Genomic DNA, 24,690 nt, shown 5'->3' with positions numbered 1-24,690 from the left:
ATTTCCTACAAGTCTGAAACTAAAATCAAGATTCTCAATGCCTATAGAAAAGTACACTTTATAGTCTTACTTACTGCATTTGGTGTATTTTGCTCTTATGTTGCTTAAAAGGGTTTAAAGGTTAAAAAAATGCCTTCACCTCCATTCCTATCTGGCCTAGTACATTTCATTGGCTGTAAGCCTTTTTGACTCTTAGGCCCCCTTAGCCATAAGGGTCCCAGCAAGGGCCTAGATGGAGCACCACTTCAGCAATCAGGGATGTCCAGCCCTTTTTCTTTCCTGCTACACATAAGAAGAATAACACTCTTGGGCCACACACTAAATGTACAAACGCTAACAAAAGCTGATGAGCAGGCGGCGCCTGTGGCTCAACAGGTAGGGCGCTGGCCCCATATACAGAGGGTGACAGGTTCGAACCTGGCCCTAGCCAGCTAAAACAGCAGAGGCAACTGCAACAAAAATAGCCGGGTGTTGCGGTGGGCGCCTGTAGTCCCAGCAACTTGGGAAGCTGAGGCAAGAGAATAGCCCTAGCCCAAGAGCTGGAGGTTGCTGTGAGCTGTGATGCCATAGCACTCTACCGAGGGTGACAAAGTAAGACTGTCTCAACTGTCTCAAAAAAAAAAAAAAAAAAAAGCTGATGAGTAAAAATAGTCTATGCATACTTTTCCCTATGTCTTACACCAATGACAAGCAAAACAGTCCTCGAATCTACATTTGGCCCATGGGCTACAGGTTGGACACCCTTGCTGGCAATGATGGGACCAAAAAAAAAAAGGTGTGGCCATCAATGCTCCTTATGGCAAATCTTAGCCAAGAGGAAGAAAATATACCCTACCCCCATGGGACCCAGAAAACTTTAAAGCTGAGTTCCTGGCCACAAAGGAAAGGAATATGAGCATTATTTGGCACACTTCATTATACATCCTCCCTTTTTTTGAGGCAGCATCTCACTCTGTCTCCAGTGCAGTGATGTGATTATACCTTACTACAACCTCAAACTCCTGGGTCAAGGCAATCCTCCCTCCATGGCATCCTGAGTACCTAGGACCACACGCATGTACCACCACACCTCCTAATTTTTTAAAACACATTGTTTTAGGTATAAGAGTCTTACTACGTTGTCCAGGCTATGAAGTTGGTAAATTAAATGTTCTTTGTAAAGAACAACAATAAATTATAATATCAAAGAAGCAAAGAAACTGATTAAAAGACAGGCAAAGGACTTGAACAAATGGCCAATAAGGAAATGAAAGATGCTCAACATCATAAATCATGACATACAAGTATTTTTCACAGTATAGTTCCAGGTAGATATTCAACGCTTTCCACTCTGAGTATATGAATAATACTCATATAAACAAATGATACAACTTTAAAATAGAGCCACTTGATGTTCTTTGAACTAATTAAAATACTGCAGCTGTTTCAAATATAGCACGGGGGACACATAGTTAATAATGATGACAACTGGAAAGAAGTTGGCATTTTGGAACATGAGGATGAAACCAGAAATTTATGGATTTATTTTTAGCCTTGGGAAGAACTAGGCTGGGGATCAAGGTCTTCCTCTTTCACTAAACCTGAGTCATCCTCTTCCTGACCACCACTACCTTTTCAAGAAGAGCCCAGTTTTAGCAAGAATCTTTCTAAGGCAATTTAGAGAGCATTCCCCACACAAAGTTCATATCCAGTCGTTTTCCCTTTCTCCCACCTATGATAATGAATGAAGTGCCATTTCTCTCACCCTTGATACCTGCCCAATATCCAGCCTCTCCACCTTGCCCATCAGCCATGTTAGTACCGTCAAACCTCTTTCCTGTTACAGTTCTCATGACCTATTATTGCAGTTGTGTTGAATAAAACCTTCCGTGACCTTTTTAATAAAGTTTAAGTAACATCTCTCTTTACAAGGCATAAAATTGTTTTTTCTTTCTTTTAGACAGAGTTTCATATGTCGCCCTCAGTAGAGTGCTGTGGTGTCACAGCTCACAGCAACCTCAAACTCTTGGGTTTAAGCAATTCTCTTGCCTCAGCCTCCCAAGTAGCTGGGACTACAGGCGCCTGCCACAATGCCCTGCTATATTTTTGTTGTAGTTGTCATTGTTGTTTAGCAGGCCAGGTTCGAACCCACCAGCCTTGGTGTATGTGGCCGGCGCCCTAACTACTGAGCTACGAGTGCTGAGCCTTTCTTTTTCTTTTGCAACTTCTTTCTTTTTTTTTCAACTGGGTCTTACCACTCTGTCACCCAGGCTGGATGGAGTACAGTGGACTACAGTCACACACCACTATGCCTGGTTAATTTTTTTTTTTTTTTGTAGAGACAGAGTCTCACTGTACCACCCTCGGATAGAGTGCCGTGGCGTCACACAGCTCACAGCAACCTCTAACTCTTGGGCTTACGCGATTCTCTTGCCTCAGCCTCCCAAGCAGCTGGGACTACAGGCGCCCACCACAACGCCCGGCTATTTTTTTGTTTGTTTGTTTGTTTTTTTTGTTGCAGTTTGGCCGGGGCTGGGTTTGAACCCACCACCTTCGGCATATGGGGCCGGCGCCCTACTCACTGAGCCACAGGCGCCACCTGCCTGGTTAATTTTTTATTTTTGTAGAGACAGGGTTTCACTGTGTTGCCCAGGCTGGTCTTTACTCCTAGCCTCATCTCAAGCAACATTCCTGCCTAGCCATCCAAAGTGGCTATATGAGGACTGACCAGAAAGTACCGAGCTATGCAGGTTTCTATTTTTCAAAGTACATGGGTGGATACTTTCTGGACAGCCCTTTTATACATTTTAATATATGCACACACATATATACTTACCTGATACTATATTAGATAATGGCACAATTATACTATAATACTATAAATTACTATCTTCTTTAAATACTGACACAAAAAGCCTTAGTAATATACTTGTAAGGAAGATGAGAAATAAATGATAATATCTATACCCCATGATCAAGCAGAATTTATTCCAAGAAAGCAACTCAATTCATGCAATACACAGCAATAACAAAATCCACATCAAACATCACAAGAGGCCACGCACCACAGCTCATGCCCGTAATCCTAGCACTTTGCATGTCAAGTTGAAAGGATCAATTAAGGCCAGGAGCTGGGGACCAGCTTAAGCAACATAGTGAGACCTTGTCCATACAAAAAAAAATAGAAAAATTAGCTGGGCATGGTGGCAAGCACCTGAGTCCCAGTTACTTGGGAGGCTGAGGCAGGAGGGTAGTTTGAGCCCAGGAGTTTGAGGTTGTAGTGAGTTATGTTGATGCCACTGCACTCCAGCCTGGGCACAGAGTGAGATTCTGTCTGCAAAAAAACAAAAACGGAAGAACATCCTGTTAGATGAAGGAAAGTAGGGACAAACCCCAAGAGCTCTTCACAACAAGAATACTCAAGTAGCTGGGCGTGGTGGTTCAAGCCTGTAATCCCAGCATTTAGGAGGCCAAGGTGGGTGAACTGCCAAAGCTCACAGGTTCAAAACCAGCTTGAGCCAGTGCGAGACCCCATCTCTAAAAAAATAGCCAGGCGTTGTGGCGGGCCTGTAGTACCAGCTACTTGGGAGGCTGAGGCAAGAGAATCGCTTAAGCCCAAGAGTTTGAGGTTGCTGTGAACTGTGATGCCACGGCACTCTACCAAGGGCGACGTAATGAGACTCTGTCTCAAAAATATATATATACTGGATTCAACCAAGATAAGGGTTTCTTCCTCTTCATTTTTAATTAAGGGGGTCTCCATATATCACTAAGGGTAGCCTCAAAATCATAGCCTCAAGCAATCCTCCCACCTCACCCTCCCAAGTAGCTGGGACTAAAACTGAGAGTCGGCTCAGCGCCTGTAGCTCAACTGGCTAAGGCGCTAGCCACAAACACCACAGCTGGTAGGTTGGAATCCCGCTGGGGCATGCCAACAATGACAACCAAAACCAAAAAACAACCGGGCATTGTGGCGGGCACCTGTAGTCCCAGCTACTCGGGAGGCTGAGGCAAGAGAATCGCTTAAGCCCAAGAGTTGAAGGTTGCAGTAAGCTGTAATGCCTGGGCACTCTACCCAGGGCAATAGCTTGAGGCTCTGTCTCAAAAATAAATAAATACCCGGGCGCCTGTGGCTCAGTTGGTAGGGCGCCGGCCCCATATGCCAAGGGTGACGGGTTCAAACCCGGCCCCGGCCAAACTGCAACCAAAAAATAGCCGGGCGTTGCAGTGGGCGCCTGTAGTCCCAGCTACTCGGGAGGCTGAGGCAAGAGAATCGCTTAAGCCCAGGAGTTGGAGGTTGCTGTGAGCTGTGTGAGGCCACGGCACTCTACTGAGGGCCATAAAGTGAGACTCTGTCTCTACAAAAAAAAAAAATAAATAAATAAATAAAAATAAAACAGGATCGGTGCCTGTGGCTCAAGCGGCTAAGGCGTCAGACACATACACCTGAGCTGGCAGGGTCAAATCCAGACTGGGCCCACCAAACAATAATGACAGCTGCAATCAAAAAATAGCTGGGCATTGTGGCAGGCGCCTATAGTCCCAGCTACTTGGGAGACGGAGGCTGGAGAATCGCTTGAGCCCAGGAGTTGGAGGTTGCTGTGAGCTGTGATGTCACAGCACTCTACCCAGGGTGACAGCTTGAGGCTCTGTCTCAAAAAAAAAATTAAATAGAGTGTGGCTTTTTGTTTAATTTGGAGAACACATCATAAGGGGTTTGGGATCTTAAATTATGCAGAAAATTATGCTGCCTGGCATTTGAGCACAATGAGACAGAAGAAGAAATATCCCACAAGAGGGGACTTTCTAAACTATGTGTGTGCGGGACTAATTTGGTTTATAAAGCAATGTTCTCTAATTTTCTCTGTGTGATTAAGACAGTCACACAAACCATTCCCTAGGTCCTTTCTTAGGCCTTAGACCCTAAGAAAGGAGTTTGGATTCTAAGTCCCATTTCTCTCTTGCTGAGCAGTCCTCCCTGTAACCAGAGTTGAGATGACCTACTTTTGAAGAAATGCCCAAATTGTCTACATGTATTTCCATGGGTAGCAGGAGGCTCCATGGAGTCTCTTGAGTGTTGCACAAGGGCAGATTCCTGTGCATGCTTCTGAGATCAGTGTCTGTCATCCACATCTGTTTCCCTCTGCACATCTGTGTTGCAGGTTCTCACCAGAAAATACAGAGCTTCTTACAACTCTAGGATTACTCTACTTACAGCTTGGCATTTACCAGAAGGCATTTGAACATCTTGGGAATGCACTGACTTATGACCCTACCAACTATAAGGCCATCTTGGCAGCAGGCAGCATGATGCAGACCCACGGGGACTTTGATGTTGCCCTCACCAAATACAGAGTTGTAGCTTGTGCTGTTCCAGAAAGTCCCCCACTGTGGAATAATATTGGAATGTGTTTCTTTGGCAAGAAGAAATATGTGGCAGCTATCAGCTACCTGAAACGAGCCAACTACTTGGCACCCTTCGACTGGAAGATTCTGTACAATTTGGGCCTCGTCCATCTGACCATGCAGCAGTATGCATCAGCTTTTCATTTTCTCAGTGCAGCCATCAACTTCCAGCCAAAGATGGGGGAGCTTTACATGCTCTTAGCTGTGGCTCTGACAAACCTAGAAGATGTAGAGAATGCCAAGAGGGCCTACACAGAAGTAGTCCGCCTGGATAAGGTGAAAAGGGTGCCCTGGCCCAGTATCAGGAGATGGAGAAGAAAGTCAGCCTGCTTAAGGACAGTAGCTCTCTGGAACTTGACTCTGAGATGGTGGAGATGGCTCAGAAATTGGGAGCTGCACTTCAGGTTGGGGAGGCGCTCATCTGGACTAAACCAGTTAAAGATTGCAAATCAAAGCACCGGACTACTTCAACCAGCAAACCTACCAGCATCCAGCAGCCTCTGGGCTCTAATCAGACTCTAGGACAGGCAATGTCTTCAGCAGCTGCATACAGGAAGCTCTCCTCAGGTGTCGGAGGAACGTCCCAGCTCTCAAAGCCACCATCTCTTCCTCTGGAGCCCAGAGCCTGTTGTGGAAGCAAGTCCAGCTGAAACATCAGAACAAATAAGAGAAAAATAAGAGTAGGCTGACCCCAGAGTAGGGGTTTCTTGGATGAAGATGTTCCAGACTGGGGAAGGTCACATGACATAGAGCGGAGGACACCACTGTCACCACTATTCCCTGGCAGGCACCACAGAATTAAAACACAGACTGCTGAGTGTGTTGCGATGGTCACGAGAAGCCCAAGGTGCTTCCTACCTACCTGGTAGTAGCGTTTGAGGTAGCAGCCCCTCTATTAGACCCATAAGCCAGGAAATAGGGAGAAGTCAGCATGGACCATTCCTTTCAGAAGTGGGAGCGAGGCTTTTGAGGCTCTGTGTAGGTAACTGCAAGTCAGCAAGGCATATGATGCTGTTTCCTTTGAAAGGAAACTTTTATCTCCTGGCTGACTGACACCTTCCTTTGAGCAAGAAAAGACAGAAAGACCTCTGCTCAGTAGCCCTGTGATGGCGAAGGCTTGGCTTGACTGGGATAGTCCCCAAGGCAAACACAAATCTTGAAAAAAGGCTAAGTTGAGGCCCAGCCTGGTGTGTATTCAGCTACATTTGCCCAAAGGGAATCCAGAACAAGCCCTGAATTTTGTTCTTGAGAGAGGTCAGAGTCTAGAAGCCAGATCATGTGAGTATGAGAAGAAGTAGGAGCCGAGGGCTGGTCTAGTATCAGCACCAAGATCTAAAATAAAGGGAAGAGCTCTTTAGCCGAATAAGACAATGAGTGATAACCACCGACCAGATGGTATTAACGCATTATCTGAATGTCTTTTTAAGAATAAAGATTATGTATTATCATTCTTATGGGGAAAGTTGTTATTCAGGTATAAAAATAAGAAATTATAATAAAAGCTTTTTTTTTTTTTTTTTTTTTGTGCTTTTTGGCCAGGGCTGGGTTTGAACCCACAACCTCTGACATATGGGACCAGCGCCCTACTCCTTGAGCCACAGGCGCTGCCAATAAAAGCTTTTAAAAATAAAAAAATTAAATAAATAAGTAAAACTAGGAGCCACCACACCCAGATCAATATGAGCCTTTGCATAAATGAATAAACTGGTACACATACCCAGTAGAATATTTTATAGGGATGAAAATAAATGAGATATTGAGCCACAAAGCCATAGAGAGACTTTAAATGTATATTGTTACCTGAAAGAAGTAAGTCTGAGATGGCTACTTACAGAATAATTCCAGGTATATAACATTTGGGAAAAGCAAAACTCCAAAGGCAGTAACAGGTATTAACCAGGGAATAAGGAGTGATGGATTAGGAGAGTGATGATTCAGTGTAGCAAAGGGGGATTTTTAGGCCAGTGAAATTCTTCTGTATAAGATACAAAGGTAGGTATATGACACCTGCACTTATAAACCCACAGAATTAAAGCATGAACCTTAATGTAAAGGGTGGGCTTTAGTTAATAATGCATTCATCAATTCTCATCATCATCAAATGTAATACTGTTTCATCAACTCACACTACACAAAGTCAAGATGTTAAAAAAAAAATAGGGAAAACTATGAGGTAGGAAGGAAAAAGTGGAAATTGCCTCTGTTCAATTTTTTTGTCAAATCCCCCTTGCTCTAAATAATAAGCTCTAGTCAATAAGAAAGTGAATTAACTACCATTCCATGGACAGTTCATCCTAGATATCATTTGCATAAGAAAACATGCAAAAATATGCTGATATAAAGGTGCTTATGCAGGTTATAAAACTAGGAAGAAAAGTTAGGGAAAATCCCAGCAATATTTCATTCACTGTGCAATTATTTTATGTGTTTTTTGCATATGTAATATTTTTTTAAAGTTTCTACAATATAAACTATACATAAGTAAATCTCAGTGCATTTTGAATGTATTATTAAATAATTTTTTAAAGGTAGCCTATTGAACTAATTTCTGTTAAAATTAATTTTCTTTTCTTTTTCTTTTTTTTTTTTGTTTTTTTTGTAGAGACAGAGTTTCACTGTACCGCCCTCGGGTAGAGTGCCGTGGCGTCACACCGCTCACAGCAACCTCTAACTCTTGGGCTTACGCAATTCTCTTGCCTCAGCCTCCCAAGCAGCTGGGACTACAGGCGCCCGCCACAATGCCCGGCTATCTTTTCTTTTTCTTTTTTTTTGAGACAGAACCTCAAGCTGTCGCCCTGGGTAGAGTGCCATGGCATCACAGCTCACAATCTCCAACTCCTGCGCTCAAAGGATTCTCTTGCCTCAGCCTCCCAAGTAGATGGGACTACAGGCCTGCCACGCTATTTTTTTTGGTTGCAGCCGTCATTGTTGTTTGGCAGGCCCAGGCTGAATTCGAACCCGCCAGGTCAGGTGTATGTGGCTGGCACCTTAGCTGCTTAAGCCACAGGCGCGGAGCCTAAAATTAATTTTCTTAAAGTCCCAAGAAGGGTAGTGAAGGATATAAAACGATTATAATGCAAGAAGTATACATGGAGGCCACGTGTGGTAGCTCACACCTATAATCCTAGCGCTCTGGGAGGACAAGGCAGGAAGATCTCTTGAGTTCAGGAGTTAGAGACCAGACTGAGCAAGAGTGAGACCTTGTCTCTGCTGAAAACAGAAAAATTAGCTGGGCATTGTGGTGAATGCCTGTAGTCTCAGCTACTCAGGAGACTGAGGCAAGAGGATTGATTGCTTTAAGCACAGGAATATAAGTTGCTGTGAGCAAGGTTGATGCCATGGCTCTACTCTGGGCAACAGAGTGAGAGACTCTGTCTCAAAACGGAAAAAAATATATATATATGGAAAGACATCATATGTCCTTAGAAAGGAGACAGAATATCCCCATATGATGTAAATATGTCAAATGGTCTATAAAACCAGTGTATGGTGCCCCATGATCACATTAATGTATACAGCTATGATTTAATAATAATATAAAATTTTTTAAAAATTAAAAAATATCCCCATAACCTCTCTTAAATACATCTAGTGTTATATTAAATCCCATAAAATTCACAAATAGGTTTGTTTTGTTATTCACTGAAATGAAGAAAAACTACTCTAAGTGTTTTGGGCCTGTAGTCCCAGTTACTTGGCAAGCTGAAGTGAGAGCTCATAAGGCGGAAGTTCAAGGACAGCCTGAGCATTATCTCAGCTCTAAAAAAAAAAATATATATATATATATATACACACATATATAGTTATATATATATAAATAACATATATAATTATATATGCCACATTGTAAATACCCACAACCAAATCCCCTGGAGCTCTGTCAAGGTAATGATACAGACTATAGCTACTCTCCTGAGAGACACAAGAAGACCAATTATTATAGAAAAAAGAACCCACTTGTATAAGAAAAAAAGCAGAACACTTTCAGAAGTTACAGGCAAATTGTATGTGTTTACAATGGGGAAAGTTTTCTTCTCCAAAAGTAAAATAGGCCCAATAGAAAAGATTGACAATTTTTTTTTTAATTAAGAAGAGGCCTTCGGGCGGAGCCCGTGGCTCAGTGGGTAGGGCGCCGGGCCCCATATACCGAGGGTGGCGGGTTCAGGCCCGGCCCCGGCCAAACTGCAACCAAGAAATGGCCGGGCGTTGTGGCGGGCGCCTGTAGTCCCAGCTACTCGGGAGGCTGAGGCAGGAGAATCGCTTAAGCCCAGGAGTTGGAGGTTGCTGTGAGCTGTGTGAGGCCACGGCACTCTACCGAGGGCCATAAAGTGAGACTCTGTCTCTACAAAAAAAAAAAAAAAAAGAAGAGGCCTTCAAGCAACTCAGGCACCCCTAGTTCACAGGGACCCCACACCCACCTATGTGTCAGTACATTTTCCAGCTTGGGACACATCCTAACTGTGCTGGTGAAGCCCAGTGTGGCTCACTCTAAGGCAGTGCCTAAGCTACCAGAAAACTGAATTTTATGGGGAAAAAATGCAATCTGTAACTAATTAAACTCTTCTTGTACTTCATAAACCAGCCTTGTATACAAAATGTTGTAAACCTGTTAACAATTCTTTGGGCATGGGCGGCATCTGTGGCTCAGTCGGTAGGGCGCCGGCCCCATATACCGAGGGTGGCGGGTTCAAACCCGGCCCCGGCCAAACTGCAACCAAAAAATAGCCGGGCGTTGTGGCGGGCGCCTGTAGTCCCAGCTACTCGGGAGGCTGAGGCAAGAGAATCGCTTAAGCCCAGGAGTTGGAGGTTGCTGTGATCTGGGTGAGGCCACGGCACTCTACCGAGGGCCATAAAGTGAGACTCTGTCTCTACAAAAAAAAAAAAACAATTCTTTGGGCATTTTTGTTGACACAGCAAGAACTTAACTGTTAAATTCAGACCACTGAGCTCATTTCTTTGGAGTCTGTTTTCTGGAATAGCTAGTCCCAGCTTTTCACATGAATAAACGCTTTTCTGATCCTTTTGCTTATTTCAGGCTCACGAGTTCAAATAAAGCGACTGTTGCCAATTGAGTATTTAACCTGGGTTGGCTTCTCCTGAATGTTATCAAAGCCTTTCCTTCAACCTGTAAGCTAAAAGTAAAATCCTAAGCCCTTCAAGGAGGGGAGCGAAAGGGACCCCAGAAATACCTTAAAATTGAATTTGGATCCTTGACGAGAAAGGAGGTTAGACATGCTTTTTTTTTTTTTTTGGCAGTTTTCTGGCCGGGGCTGGGTTTGAACCCACCACCTCCAGCATATGGAGCCAGCACCCTACTCCTTTGAGACACAGGCGCCACCCTAGACACGCCTTTTTTTTTTTTTTTTTGCAGTTTTTGGCTGGTGCTGGGTTTGAACCCGCCACCTCCAGCATATGGGGCCGGCGCCCTACTTCTTTGAGCCACAGGTGCTGCCCTAGACACGCCTTTTTATACCCCTTTCTTCCTGGATGTTAGGCACACTTGATCAACATTAATATTTAAAATAGAGAACACAGGCTCAGCGCCTGTGGCTCAAGTGGCTAAGGCACCAGCCACAAACACCTGAGCACCTGAGCTAGCGGGTTGAATCCAGCCCGGGCAGCCAAACAACAATGACGGCTGCAACCAAAACATAGGCGGGCATTGTGGCGGGCGCTGGTGTCCCAGCTACTTGGGAGGCGGAAGCAGGAAAATCGCTTGAGCCCTGGAGTTGGAGGTTGCTGTGAGCTGTGATGGCACAGCACTCTACGTAGGGTGACAGCTTGAGGCTCTGTCTCAAAAAAAATAGAGAACACTAACAAAGACTTTGTGTGGCAGTAAGACACCAGTTAAAAACAAGACCCAAGGCCACGCAAGGCAATGGTTAAATCAGGCTCACAAGCCATAAAACCTAGTTAAACAGGTCTTTTTACTGTCAGGGTATCACATGGCAGATAGCAGTCCCCTTTATCTTAATTTAAGCATTCCTTCCCGGTGACAACAAATTTTTAGATCCATGATTTCTAAGCCCCCTCCCCGCCGCCCACCCTTAGAAATGAGAAATGTCCCGCCTTTTCTGGCCAAACCAACGTATACTTCCTAGTTTTGATTAAAGACTTTTCCTACAATTCCTGTCTTTCTGAAATGTATAAAACAACTATAGCCTTGATCACTTGCTCAAGGCTACTAAGTTTGTTTCATTCGTACTGGGATGAGATGAATTTTTAAAAATTATTTCATAAGTTGTTTTTCCATTAACCAACCACAAACTATAACTGGGTGTTTCTCATTCGCGAATCGCTCTTTAATTTATAGCGGTGCCTCAGTTTACTATTTAACAGAAGGAAGTGACTGGGGACTCCACAGACGCAGCCCCACCCACGCACGGCCCACACACCGCGTGGGGACCCTCCGCGCTGACTCCCCCCACCGTCACCGCACAATGTGGGCACATGCGGGGCTGGGGCCGCGGAGCTGCCCAGAAAGGGCTGTGGGGCCGGAGCCGAAGTCGCAGCAAACGGACGAGACAGGACGCCTGGAGCCCGGCTGCCGCCCCAGCCCCTCCCTGGGGAGCTAGGGCCGCGGGGAGACCCGGATGCCGCCACAGCGGTTCCAGCCAGTCCCGGCTCTCGGTCTGGGAACCTCCCCAGACCCACACACTCACCATTTCCCGGCTCCTGGGTTGTCTCGGGAGTCCTTTCTAGGCTCTTATGACTAGTGCAAATCCCAGCGGGACAGAAGCTGTGGCAGACCCACCTGAAGCCTCTTGGAGAAGCAAATACCGGGCCCCGGAGCGCGGCGGAGGCGAGAGTGGAGCGAGGTTAAAGGTCACCTCCTCCTTCCCGCGGCGCGTTTGAACAAGCTGAGCGTAAACCCGCCCCAGAGCCCCTGATTGAATGGGACTTCAGACTTCGCCCCCTGGAACCTGAGTGATAGGGAACTGTGGCCTGCGGGGCCAGGCTGATAAGTTCTACCCACAGCTTCTCAGGCGGAGCTGCCTCTCAGCCTGGTCAATGTCTATTTGGGTTTCAGCCCTAGCTGAGCTGAAGGAGCTTCTAGAGTGCTAGAAGGAGCCCTAGCATCGTCCTCACTCAAGGGGCTGTCCCTGTTTCTTCTTCCTCGAGACCTGATAGGGTCCTGGGACTGGGAATGTAGGTTGAGGCCTAGCCAAGGCTACCTCACATGGTCTCCTATCCGTTCCTCACAGTATGGAAACTCTCCCGCCTTCAAGTCCTTCATTTTCACCACCAGGAAACTCTCATATTGCGTGAGTTTATGTCCAATTCATATTGTGTGGAATATGTCCAATTCATAAAAGCTTTCTCCAAGATTCAGTTCCAGACTATTCTCTCTTGAACCTGACCTGACATTTTCTTCATAGGCAGAAATTACAGTCTGACTGCAGCGACCCTGTGCATGCCACAGCTAAAGCACTGTCCAGAAAATGGCCCCAGGCGCCAGAGTTACAACCTAAGAAACACAGAATCCGGACTGCATCTGCATGTGTGTCCCTTGCTGTCCAGTGCTCTGGGGCTTCTCAGAGTCCACCCTCCTGCGTGTCTGTCCTGAGCAGCTGGAGCCTTGCAGGGAGGGCAGGCTGCCGGGGAAGCGGGAGGGAGCCCCATGTCCCTCCCTCGGCAGCCTCCAGACTGGCCTCAGCTTGGAGCCACTGGCCTGTGGCTCTGCTGCGCACTGCCGGGTGTTCAACTGCTTCTCACCTCACCAACACTGCCCCTCAATCTCAGTGTTAGAAGAAGACACTAGCAGGCCTCTGCTTTCCTCCTGTGTTTATGGAAAAAGTGGATAAGGAAAATTTTAGGATAATTTAACTTCATTAAAAGATTTCCAGATTGTGGCGGTGAGTGAGGAACCCCAGGCGGGACACAGCGGCCCCGTGGGGAGTGGGGAGGGCCGCAGAGCCTGATGAGGGGTAAGGTCCCCAGGAAAGGGATGGCGACCTGGGAGCGGGCCCGGCTCTACTTCCCAGCGGGGACGGGGCTTCCGGGATCAGAGCTCTTTGCGGAGCCCAGGCATGGGAGGGGCGGGGGGGCGCCCGTGGGAGCTCGCGCAGGCCGAGGCGGCGGCTGAGGACAGAAAAAGAGACGCAATCGGGGCAGAGCGAAGAAAGGTTTGGAGGCGGGGAGGCGAGGCGAAGTTCAGACCGTGGCGGGTCTGGTTGTGGGCAACATTTTCCATACAAGGCCGCTGTATAAGTTACAACAACTTTTTTTTTGAAACAGAGTCTCACTCTGCCTTTGGTAGAGTGCAGTGGCATCATAGCTGACAACGACCTCAAACTCTTGGGCTCAAGTGATCCTCTTGCCTCAGCCTCCCAAGTAGTCACAGCGCCCGGCTAGTTTTTCTATTTTTAGTAAGGAGGGCGGTAGGGAGGGGGTGAAGCTGGACTCAAAGTCCTGAGTTCAGGCGAGCCACCCGGGTAGTTTGTGTTCTTTACCCTGCTGCTTCTTTTCTTTTCTTTTTTTTTTTTTTAAGAAAAATCACCTAGATTTTTATTAAATCAAAATTCATAAAACAACATAAGACAAAAATTAGACAGCAAACTAAACTTCAAGATAATTTAAAAACACGAGGGTTACTTCATTAGCTTTTGAATTCAAGCAAATACATTTTAAAATTAAATTGTTTAAATAAACTCCTCAGATCTTCACTTGAATTTGTTAAAGAACTTGAGATATGGGAGAAACCAGTTCTAAGATTTTCCTATGACTTTTCCCCCCAATTCTATTTTTAATCTAAATCCCATTTCTGTTTTTTTATTCCATCTCTTCTTATGCCATGAACATTAAAAATTAACAGCAATGAAGCTTATAATATTTCCCAGAGCCTCATCCCACTCAGTGTACGTGGAGATGTAGTTAGAAAACAAGAAGAGTCAAACACGCACACGGGCACACACACAAATGCAGACGCATACAATTCAAAAAGTTGTGAAGGAGCTCTTTGTAGCAAAGACTCTGTACCTAACGTTAATTATCTGAAAATCTGAGGCAAGTGATCTTCATTATGTTTTTCTTTCATTGCTTCTAGAATTGTAACAAACAGCCGAGATTTGCTCAGTAAAAATGTGATGAAATTATCAGACACTATACATAAAACCATCATAAATCAAACCAAAATCAGAATGCCTCAAGGTTAACATACATTGGATGACTTGTGGGTAGAAGCAAACATTCTCATCCTTGGTGTAAATCATTGGTTTTGTTTGTCCTTCTGACTGAAGTCCAACAAACAACCCTGGGCTCTCCACAGATTCCAGGCTTACCGGAATTCCAGGCTTCCAAGTTCTTCTTAATTTTAAAATGACAGGCAGTATCTCCTGTACCCTTTTCCTACCGTTCCCTTCCTAGAAGATCTTATATACATTTGTATGAACATCTTGTCACCATCTGCATTCTTCTTTTTATTTTATTTATTTATTTTTTTTTTTTGAGACAAAGTCTCACTATGTTGCCCTCGGTAAAGTGCTGTGGCATCACAGCTCACAGCAACCTCAAACTCTTGGGCTTAAGCAATTCTCTTGCCTCAGCCTCCCAAGTAGCTGGGACTACAGTATTTTCTTTTCTTAAAAGCTGGCTTTATTTCCTTTTCTATTTAAAAGAGTGTATTTAACAATGCAAGTCTTTGTCTGAGCCCAGGAAAGTTAATCTATAATGAAGATCAACCCTGAAGAAGGAAGGGTTTTTCCCTGGCTGGCTTTAGTCATTCACAACATTTTACAACACAGCAAAGGTTGGAAGAAGTCTAATATCTAACCAGGGAACCGAGTTAGGGCCCTCCAAGTTACAGCTGCTGGTCACTGACTGCAATCCCCATAATCTCATTGCTTTAAGGCTCAAAATAATTTAAGGTTCCAACAGCTTAGATTTTGGATTATTCATTTGCACAGCCATTAACAGTCTTCAGGTCGCATTTCCTCCTGTTCCTTTCTTCAACATGGAAGGATTCCTGGGTTGGGACCTTAACTGCTAACCATCACCTCATGAGAGTTTGTAACCCTGTCTTGTTTGGAAAATCCATCCTGCTCTCTTTCCCCTGTACATATAATGAAGGTTATATCAGCGTTGTGCTTTTCTCGAATTCTTCCTCCTCTGGGTCAAGTAGGAAACACATATGACCCATTCATGTGTATTTGTGAAACAAGCAAAATCAAATACCTATTGAGGCTTTGGCTTTTGGCTTACAAAAGGGAGATCAGTAGCTTCAGGGGGGAATGTTTTCAAACAAATCGCAGATGATTGAATTATCTGAAACACTTTTCCTACTTAAAGAAATTTGAAGTGTTTCTGTTTAAATTATTCCCTTCTCTAGTAATCTAATGTTTCTTGTAATATCCATGATCTTAGCAGTTATCTTGTTCTTCAGTTAATGCATAATGAACAATATAGCACTTTAGCTTCTGCATCAAGGGAAGTTAAATTTTGAGACTTTTGTTTTGCAAAGAATACTGTCATTACACATTAACCATGACAAAAATAATTTGAAAGGTTAATTTTATTCTATGTATCTGCCCTTTTAATAAAACAATTTTAAGAAAAAGAAAGTTTCCTATCTGACAGTGGGAAAGAAAGGGAGAGAGCCTGTCTGTTTCCAGCCCTGTGTGCATAGCCCCAAGGGTTGAGCAGAGTCTCTGAGCCCCCAGTGGCCTCTCCCTTCTATTCTGGCCTTTGCTCTGTAGCCCTTGAGTGAATTTCAGTTAATTTCACCCATATTGCTTTGTCTTGAGGGAATGGGTACTGGTTTAGACCACTGTGATCTAACTATTTTTCTGCCACTTGTGGGGAGTGCCATCCCAGGCTGAAGACTGCAGTCACAGAGATAAACCTGTGTACCTGTTGTGTACACAGAGAAGGTTGTAGGTTCAAGTCTTGTTTGAGAGCTGTAGATTCCCTTGCTTGCAGGCTCCTCCTGTGTCCATCTCTTGCTTTTCCACACCAGGGCTACCATTGGAGGTGGCCCGACAGAAAAGCTTTCCCTTTTTGAGTGAGGAACACTGCAGAGCTCATAGCACGCGTTTTCAGGAGGATTGGGTGCCAGCTGTGTTGTGCCTTCCTCTTTGTCTAGTCTGTTCTATGCTGTGGGGAAATCATATCTGGGAGACTCGCCCATAATGTTAGTGTCATATTAAAGAAGACTTCAAGGGGATTGATACAATTTGGATATTTGGACCCTCCAAATGTAGTAAAATTTTTTGATTTTTTTTTTTTTTTGAGACAGAGTCTCCTTTTATTGCCCTTGGTAGAGTGCCGTGGTGTCACACAGCTCACAGCAACCTCTACCTTCTGGGCTTAAGCGATTCTCTTGCCTCAGCCTCCCGAGTAGCTGGGACTACAGGCGCCCACCACAACGCCCCGGCTATTTTATTGTTGCAGTTCGGCCAGGGCAGGGTTTGAACCCACCACCCTCGGTATATGGGGCTAGCACCCTACTCACTATGCCATAGGCACAACCCAAATGTAGTAAAATTTGATCCCCAGTGTCGGAGGGGGGTCTGCCTGGGAGGTGTTTGGGTCACAGGAGCAGATCTCTCATGAACGGCTTGGTGCTCTCCCTGTGATAATGAGTGAGTCCTTCCATTACTAATGGTTGTTTAAAAGAGGATGGATTTGTGACTGAAAGACTTGGGGCAGGACCCCCCACTCTGCCCTGAGCTCTGACGACCCCCCAATCAACCGCAAGAGACGGCGCTTGATGCAAAACGCAAGAGGATTTTATTCCAGCATGCTGGGACTTGACTCACAACTCTTTTAGGAGCCGAGAAGTCAAGCCCTGAACAGCAGTTTTTACAAGCTTATAAAGGCAAAAACCATAAAGTAGGGAGGGGCAGCAGACATAGCAGGGGCTTTAGGGAGGGGTAGCAGATATAGGGGCTTTTCCAGATAAGAAGAACTCTGGTTCATTACTCATCTATCTTAAGACAAGATCAGCAGTCAAACATTTGCTTAGTTTTTTTCTTTCAGAACCAGTTACCGGTTATCTGCTTCAGCTCAGGGCTATTTCCTAGGACAGTTACAAAAGGTCACATTCTTATGGTGGGGGCGAGGGGTGCTGCTACATATCTGGTCCCCCTCCCCCTTTGGATTTGGTAGTACTTTCCTTCATGACCAGGCTGAACAAGATCGAAACCCTGTCTCTACAAAAAATAGAAATATTAGCCAGGAATGGTGGCACATGCCTATAGTCCCAGGTACTTGGATGGTTGAGGCAAGAGGATCACTTGAGTCCAAGAGTTTGAGGTTGCTGTGAGCTATTGATAATGCCACTGCATTCTACCCAGGGCAACAAAGTGAGAGTCTGTCTCGAAAAAAAATCATTTAGGTCATGGGGATTACTAATTAGAGAAGGATCAAAACAAACAATTATAGAAAAAATTGTATTAGATGTAACTCAGGGAAATACACTAGCAATATATTTTTTTTTCATTTAAAGAAATATTTATTGTTCTAGATACTGGTCTGGGTGCTAGATTACATCAGCAAATAAAGCAGATGAAAATCCCTGCCTTCATGGAACGAAGTGATGTTCAAGCCTGATCAAATTGTTCCTGAAGCCTTACAATTTCTAGACATTTGAGTTACATGTGCCAATAAATTCCTCAAACATTTAAACCAGTGTGAGAGCTTGTGTGGTGTTGTTTTAAGTCTTTGTTTTTTTGTGGTGGTTATTATGTGCCAAGTATCCTAAAGGCTATCAACATCCACTAGTTGTGGTGGCACCTGAGCCAAACCCTGGATCTTTTGGTCACATTTCACACCATGTTCAAGTCAAGGAGGGGCACAAAAGATAAAATGCTCCCATCTCTGTCTGAAAAACCAGTCACCTCTAGGTGGCACACAGCTCTTATAAATAGTCAGGAAGCAGCTTCATACTGAAAAGGAATTTTAAAAATTTTTTAAAAGATAAAAGGAAAGGAAAAAAAGAAGAATTCCACAGGAAATTAAAGAGGAATTAGGGAGATAGAATGTAGCAAGCTTCACTGGACCATGGCCAGAACAACTGGCTAGAACAAGCCTCCCCTTATTAAAAGCATCGGGAAAGGCTGAGTGTCCAAGAGCATCAGGACCTTCCTTCCCATAGCCTCTCATCTGAGAGATTTTTAATGAATGGTATTTGTGGGTATAATAGCTATAAGTGGATAAGCGTCTTTTGTTCATTTTGTCCCCAGAAAATCACTTGGGAAACATAATTCTCTGAATTCTAAAATTCTCCGAATTCTAAAATTCTCCAAATGCCTTTTTGTTTTAAGCAAAATCAGTGTTTAGTTCTCCACTTTGTAGAGTTCACAAAAAAATAATCCCGTTTTCTGGAAGTCTAATGAAATACGTCCTCCTATAACTGAAGAGCAGGGCTAAGGATTCTTAAAAAAAAGGTTCGCAGGAAGATTTATAAAAGCAACACACAGGCACACACCCTTCCCTTCAACTAGAAAGTAACCTCACAGCTAAAGGCTGCCTTTTAATAAGTGCTTTTGACCTTGTAAGTTGCCATGGACATTCTGCGATTTCTGCCTCACCAGCACCCACACTTCCATCTTCTGTCAACAGCATCCTGTTCTCCTGGGAAGCCAACCTTCCTCCTCTTTCAGGCCTTCTTGGGTATTCAGACCCGACCTCCGCCCTTGGCCGCAGAGATAGACAGGAACCCAGACCCAGCCAATCAGAGCACCACACCCTGCTGTCCACATGGTAATTGGTTCAGGGATGGTCACATGGCCCAAACCAAGCCAATGAGAACCAGTCCAACAACTTCAGGAATAACCCTGCAGTCCCTTTGTACCCAGCCTGCTGAGCTGATAGGATGAAAGCCAGGCTTAACACAGTGCTAATGGAGCGATAGCAGAATGGGGACGTGGAGTCTCAACGATACAAAGCTTACCTGGACCTGCAGATCCAGCTCTGCTTAAAGGAAGCAAGCCGTATCCCTAAACTCTATAAGTCTTTAAAGTATTTGAGAAAAAAAGAAAAAACTATGTGCGTGTGTGTGTGTGTGTTTTGGCTTGCTATGTTTTAAATGTATCTTCCAAAATTTATATTGAAACTTAATCCCCATTATGGTGGTATTAAGAAACAAGGCCTTTTAGGAGGTAATTCAGAGATGAGGGCACAACCCTTCTGAATGGATTAGTGCCTTGTGAAGGGCTGGAAGGAACTAGTTTAGGCACCTTCTGGCCTTCCTCCACGTGAGGCCACAGCAATAAGGCACTGTCTTGAAAGCAGAAAGCGGCCCTCACCAGACACCGATACCTTGATGTCTTCATCTTGGACTCCCCAACCTCAGGACTTTAAGCAATACATTTCTGTTTTTTGTAAATTGCCTTGTCTGTGGTAATTTGCGACAACAGCACTGATGGATTAGGACACGGTTTAAGTCTGTTACGCTTCTATCACTTTCAACCAAACTACCCGGCTAATTCCTAAGCACAGGAATGTGCCAAATTGTTCCCCACCCAGCTCTTCCCTGCACACAATACAGTCAATCACAGCGGTTTGGAAATAGCTTGGGGCCCTACTGTCTAGTCTTCAGGCATCTTACAAATGCTCCGTCTTTTTACAAAGATGCTGGTTCACAGTGGGGCCCTCCCTTCATTCTCTCACCCACCTCCCCACATTCCCACAGGCCTTTACATCTGGTGGATTGCTGAGGCTGAGCTCTTTCTTGAGAATGACCCAGACTCCAGTTGCTGCATGAATTGTTTGATCAGCAGGGCTCTGAGTCCCAGGGCAGGAGGTATCTCAGGGTTCATGGGACAGGGTGGCTATTAAGTACTTAAATGTAGCATCTTTGTTGTTGTTGTTGCTGTTGTTGTTGTTGTTAAAGAATGATTTTATTGCTTGAGTTCATAGACAAATTTATGCAACCAGGGCACAGTCTGTGGTTGACTCATATTTCCAATTGGGAGGAAGTCTTGTAATATCGAGCCAATCGATGGATTCAGCTCTCTATCACAATCAGATGGAATTTAGCATACTTATCCTTTCTTTTCCTCTCAAGATGCTTTTGAACAGTGATACCACTTTCTTAATTAAATGGTAGAGATCTTCAGGAAGATCAAGATAAAGTCCTTTAGACTTAAGGATTCTCAAGATTTTATTGCCTATCACAAAATGTACTTGAGCAAGGCCTTGTGAGTCTCTTAGGATCACATCTACCTGTGAGGGAGTCGGGCCCTTCTTGGCCAGTTTGTATATTTGCTCCTTCACGTGATTAGACGTTAACTTCAGTTGAGTGGGAACACTGTGACCACAGGGCAAAGCTGACGGTGACATGCCCTTTCTGGGATAATGCATGTGACCCATGATGGCGGCAGTAAAGCAGCAAAAAGAGAGCCTGATGTAGCATCTTCTACTTCTTGTGGAGGTGGATGACTCACGGCTAACTGGAGTCCTAGCCAATGTGGACTTACCTGGGTCTTCAGATCCTAATGTTCACCTTGGCTTTAGGAACCTCCCAGGAAAAAAACAGGACAGAACACCATAGAAAGTCAGCAGGCCTTTTGTCACAGGTGTCTTTGATTTCTCCTCTTCTCTGACAGGTTGCTGAACTCCAGCTCCCTGGGTCCTGTGAACTGTTTCCGTGTTCGTGGACTTGGCACTCAGTTGAACTTCCTTGGGGAGAGCTTGAGCAGGAGTGTGGAGAACTTTGGGCATTGTCTGGGGCCCCAGACTGAGCCACTGAGCTGGGCGCAGGAAGCCATTGTGAAAGAACTCAATACACAAGCAATATTTAGGTACTGTCAGTTGTATAAAAACTTAGCCAGGTGTGGTTGTGCCAGCTGTAGTACCACCTGCTCAGGACGATGAGGTAGGAAGACTATTTTAGGCCTAAACATAGGAGCCGGTGGGGGCAAAACAGAACTTTTGTCTACAAAAAAAATATTTTTTGATGGTTGGGGAGCTTTGAGGCTAGAAAAGAGATTTCTATTTAGGGCATTAAAGAAAACTTTTCTATTAAAAGAGATTTGAAGTGATACTCATTCCGAGAGGGAACTGTATATAAAAGACTGTGTATAGCCGGGCATTGTGATGGAGGCCTTATAGCCCCAGCCACTCAGGAGGCTGAGGCAACAGAATTGCCCAAACCCAAGAGTTTGAGTTTGCTCTGAGCTGCGAGCTCTGAGCTATGATAATGCCATGGCACTCTACCCAGGGCAATGGAGTGAGACTCTGTCTCAAAAGAAACAAAATTTACAGGTCGGGTGTGATGTCTAACATCTGTAGTCTCAGCTACTTGGGAGGTAGACAGGAGGATCTTGAGCCCAGGAGTTTGAGCTATGATGATACTGCTGCACTCTAGCCCAACGATACAGAGTAAAACTCTGTCTCAAAAAAAAAAAAAATTACAGTGAGTTAGGATCATGCCACTGCACACTAACCTGGGTGACAAAGGAAGACCTTGATTATCTCTTAAAAAAAAAAAAAAAAAAAAGGCTGGGTATGGTGGCTCACACCTGTAATCCTAGCCCTCTGAGAGAGACCAAGGCGATGAACCAAAGCAAGCTCAGAAGTTTGAGACCAGCCTGAGCAAGAATAAGATCCTGTCTCTACTGAAAATAGAAAAACTAGCCATGGAGCTGGGCATGGTGGTTCATGCCTATAATCCTAGTATTCTGGGGGGGCCAAGGCAGGTGGATTGCCTTGAGTTCACAGGTTCAGACCAGCCTGAGCAAAAGCAAGACCACATCTCTGAAAATAGCTTGTGGGTACCTGTAGTCCCAGCACTTGGGAACCTAAGGCAAGAGAATTGCTTGAGCCCAAAAATTGGAGGTTGCTGTGAGCTATGACTCCTCAGCACTCTACTGAGGGTCACAAAGTGAGTCTCTGTCTCAAAAAAAGAAAAGGAAGGGAAGAGAGGGGAGGGGAGGGGAGGGGGCCCAAACTTGTGGGCTCAAGGGAAGGGAAGGGAAGCAAGGAGAAGGCAGTGATCTCTAGCGTGAATGGCTGCTTCCAGGCCATGATGCCAACCAGCCCAAGATAGGCAGAACCTCTTGATGCTCTTGGTGGTGGTGATGGAAGAGGCCACAGTGCTAAGGGTGACCACCAGGATGCCCAGGAGCACCTGGGCCAGCCCCAGCATGAGCAGGACCTGCAGCCAGGCTCAGTGGAGACAGAGGTGGTTAAGGCCCCAGATGCTGGACTGGCGGGTCAGAGAGCAGCTGGAGTCACTAGGCAAGGGCATCATGCCTACCACGAAGGTTGCCTACGAGTCACTCAGCACCCTCTGGTGTTTGGGAGCATCTCAGAGGCACCCAAAGCCCAGTCCTGTATCCTCTCCATCCCCCCTTGTTCTACAGCCCAGCCCCTAGCTCGGTCTCCTGACGAATGGCCTTCAGACACCAGCTGAGGTAGGCCCCAAGCGAGGGAGGGAGGGGTGTCAAGGAGGGACCATGTAGTGCTTCTTCCCCACCATAAGGACTGGATGGGTACTGTGCTCAGCACAGTGATAGGGCCCCAATCACTGCCTCAATTGCATCTCCCCAGGGAAAAGGGATGTAGAGAATCACTCATCATGGAGTGAGGAGAGGGTGATGGTCAGAGCCCACGGAAGGGCAAGGAGAGTAAAGGTAAGAAAGAGAGAAAGAAGTCTAGAGAAGACAGGAGTGGTTGGCACAGGTACCCCTAGAGGTGTGATCAGTTTGCCCTCAAGGTTTCCAGAGGGTGGCTCCCCTCCCACCTGCCTAGGTCCCCTCCCCACCATGCTCTGAGTTCCAGCTGGAGCAGGTTGGGGACTTGATATAACGTTTTATCTAAAAGACTCTAAAGGATGGTGCCTGTGGCTCAGTGAGTAGGGCGCCAGCCCAATATACCAACAGTGGCAGGTTCAAACCCAGCCCCGGCCAAACTGCAACAAAAAATAGCCGGGCGTTGTGGCGGGCGCCTATAGTCCCAGCTACTCTGGAGGCTGAAGCAAGAGAATCACCTAAGCCCAAGAGCTGGAGGTTGCTGTGAGCTGTGATGCCATGGAGCTCTACCGAGGGTGACAAAGTGAGATTTTGTCTCTAAAAAAAAAAAAATCAGAAGAAAACATGAAAAAACTCTTCTGGACATTGATCTAGGCAAAGAATTCACCACCAAGAAGTCAAAAACATCTAACAACAACAAAATAGACAAATGGGAATGAATTAAACTGCAGTGCTTCTGGACAGCAAAAGAAACAATCGACAAGACAAACAATTTGCAGAATGAGGGAAGACATTTTCAAACTACAAGGGGAGGGGGGAGGATGCCAAAACAATGTATACACATTTGGAAAGATGTTATCAGTGTATGTATTACTTTTATTCCCTGTAATCAGAAGTGTCTGGATGCTGATGGTAACCACTTTGAGCACCTCTTGTAATTGCAGAAGTCAAACAGTGACTTCATCTTTTGTCATTGGTATATATTAAAGATTGCAATTTTAATACAGTTTTTCTTTTGAGACAGAGTTACTTTGTCATCCTCAGTAGAGTGCTGTGGCATCATAGCTCACAGCAACCTCTAACTCTGGCTTAAGCAATTCTTTTGCCTCAGCTTCCCCAGAAGCTGTGACTTACAGATGGCTGCCACAATGCCCAGCTATTTTTAGATGCAGGGTCTCACTTTTGCTCAGGCAATTCACCCACCTTGCCCTCCCAGAGTGCCAGGATTACAGGAGTGAGCCATTGTGCCCAGCTTTGTGGAGTTTTTTTGAGACCATGTCTTACTCTGTCATCCTGGGTAAGGTGCCATGGTGTCATCCTAGCTCACAGCAACCTTAAACTCATGGGCTCAAGAGACCCTGTTGCCTCAGCTACCTGAGTAGCTGGGACTACAGGTGCCCACCATGATGCCCAGCTAATTTTTCTATTTTTCGTAAAGACAGGGTCTGGATCTTGCTCAGGCTGGTCTTGAATCCTGAGCTCAAACGATACACCCGCCTAACAGAGTGCTAAGATTATAGGTGTGAGCCACTGAGCCTGGCCTTTTAATAGTTTTTTGCCTGCTTGAAATGCGTATGCATTTTTTTAGCACCCTCAGAGTACATGTATCCGACAGGAGACTTATATCCAGAATTTCCAGGAAACTTAAGAGCAGGAAAAAAAAATGAAAAAGTGGGCTACTGACTTCGAAAAAGTCATTTGGAAGAAGTTTAATATTAAAATTAAAGAAATAGGCTCAGCATTTATAGCTCATTGGCTAGGGAGCCAGCCACATATACCAGAGCTGGCGGGTAACATATACTGGAGCTGGCAGGTTCGAATCCAGCCAGAGCCTTCCAAACAGCAATGACGACAACCACAAAATAGCTGGGCGTTGTGGCGGGCACCTGTA

General features: G+C 45.2%; 2 pseudogenes across 1 annotated transcript; one reads left to right on the top strand and one right to left on the bottom strand.

Annotated features, from left to right (window-relative positions):
* The first annotated feature begins 2,695 nt into the window (after positions 1-2,695).
* On the top strand, positions 2,696-6,863 carry LOC128580990 (Bardet-Biedl syndrome 4 protein-like; annotated as a pseudogene). The gene is made up of 2 exons (XR_008378762.1): positions 2,696-2,713; positions 5,029-6,863. The product of XR_008378762.1 is annotated as a Bardet-Biedl syndrome 4 protein-like (transcript).
* A 12,959-nt stretch (positions 6,864-19,822) lies between these two features.
* LOC128582532 (40S ribosomal protein S13-like) lies at positions 19,823-21,138 on the bottom strand (annotated as a pseudogene).
* Positions 21,139-24,690: the final 3,552 nt, after the last annotated feature.

This window comes from Nycticebus coucang, chromosome 3 (assembly GCF_027406575.1).
Source record: "Nycticebus coucang isolate mNycCou1 chromosome 3, mNycCou1.pri, whole genome shotgun sequence".
NCBI classification, from domain to species: Eukaryota; Metazoa; Chordata; class Mammalia; order Primates; family Lorisidae; genus Nycticebus; species Nycticebus coucang.
This window is presented reverse-complemented; position numbering and strand designations above follow the sequence as displayed.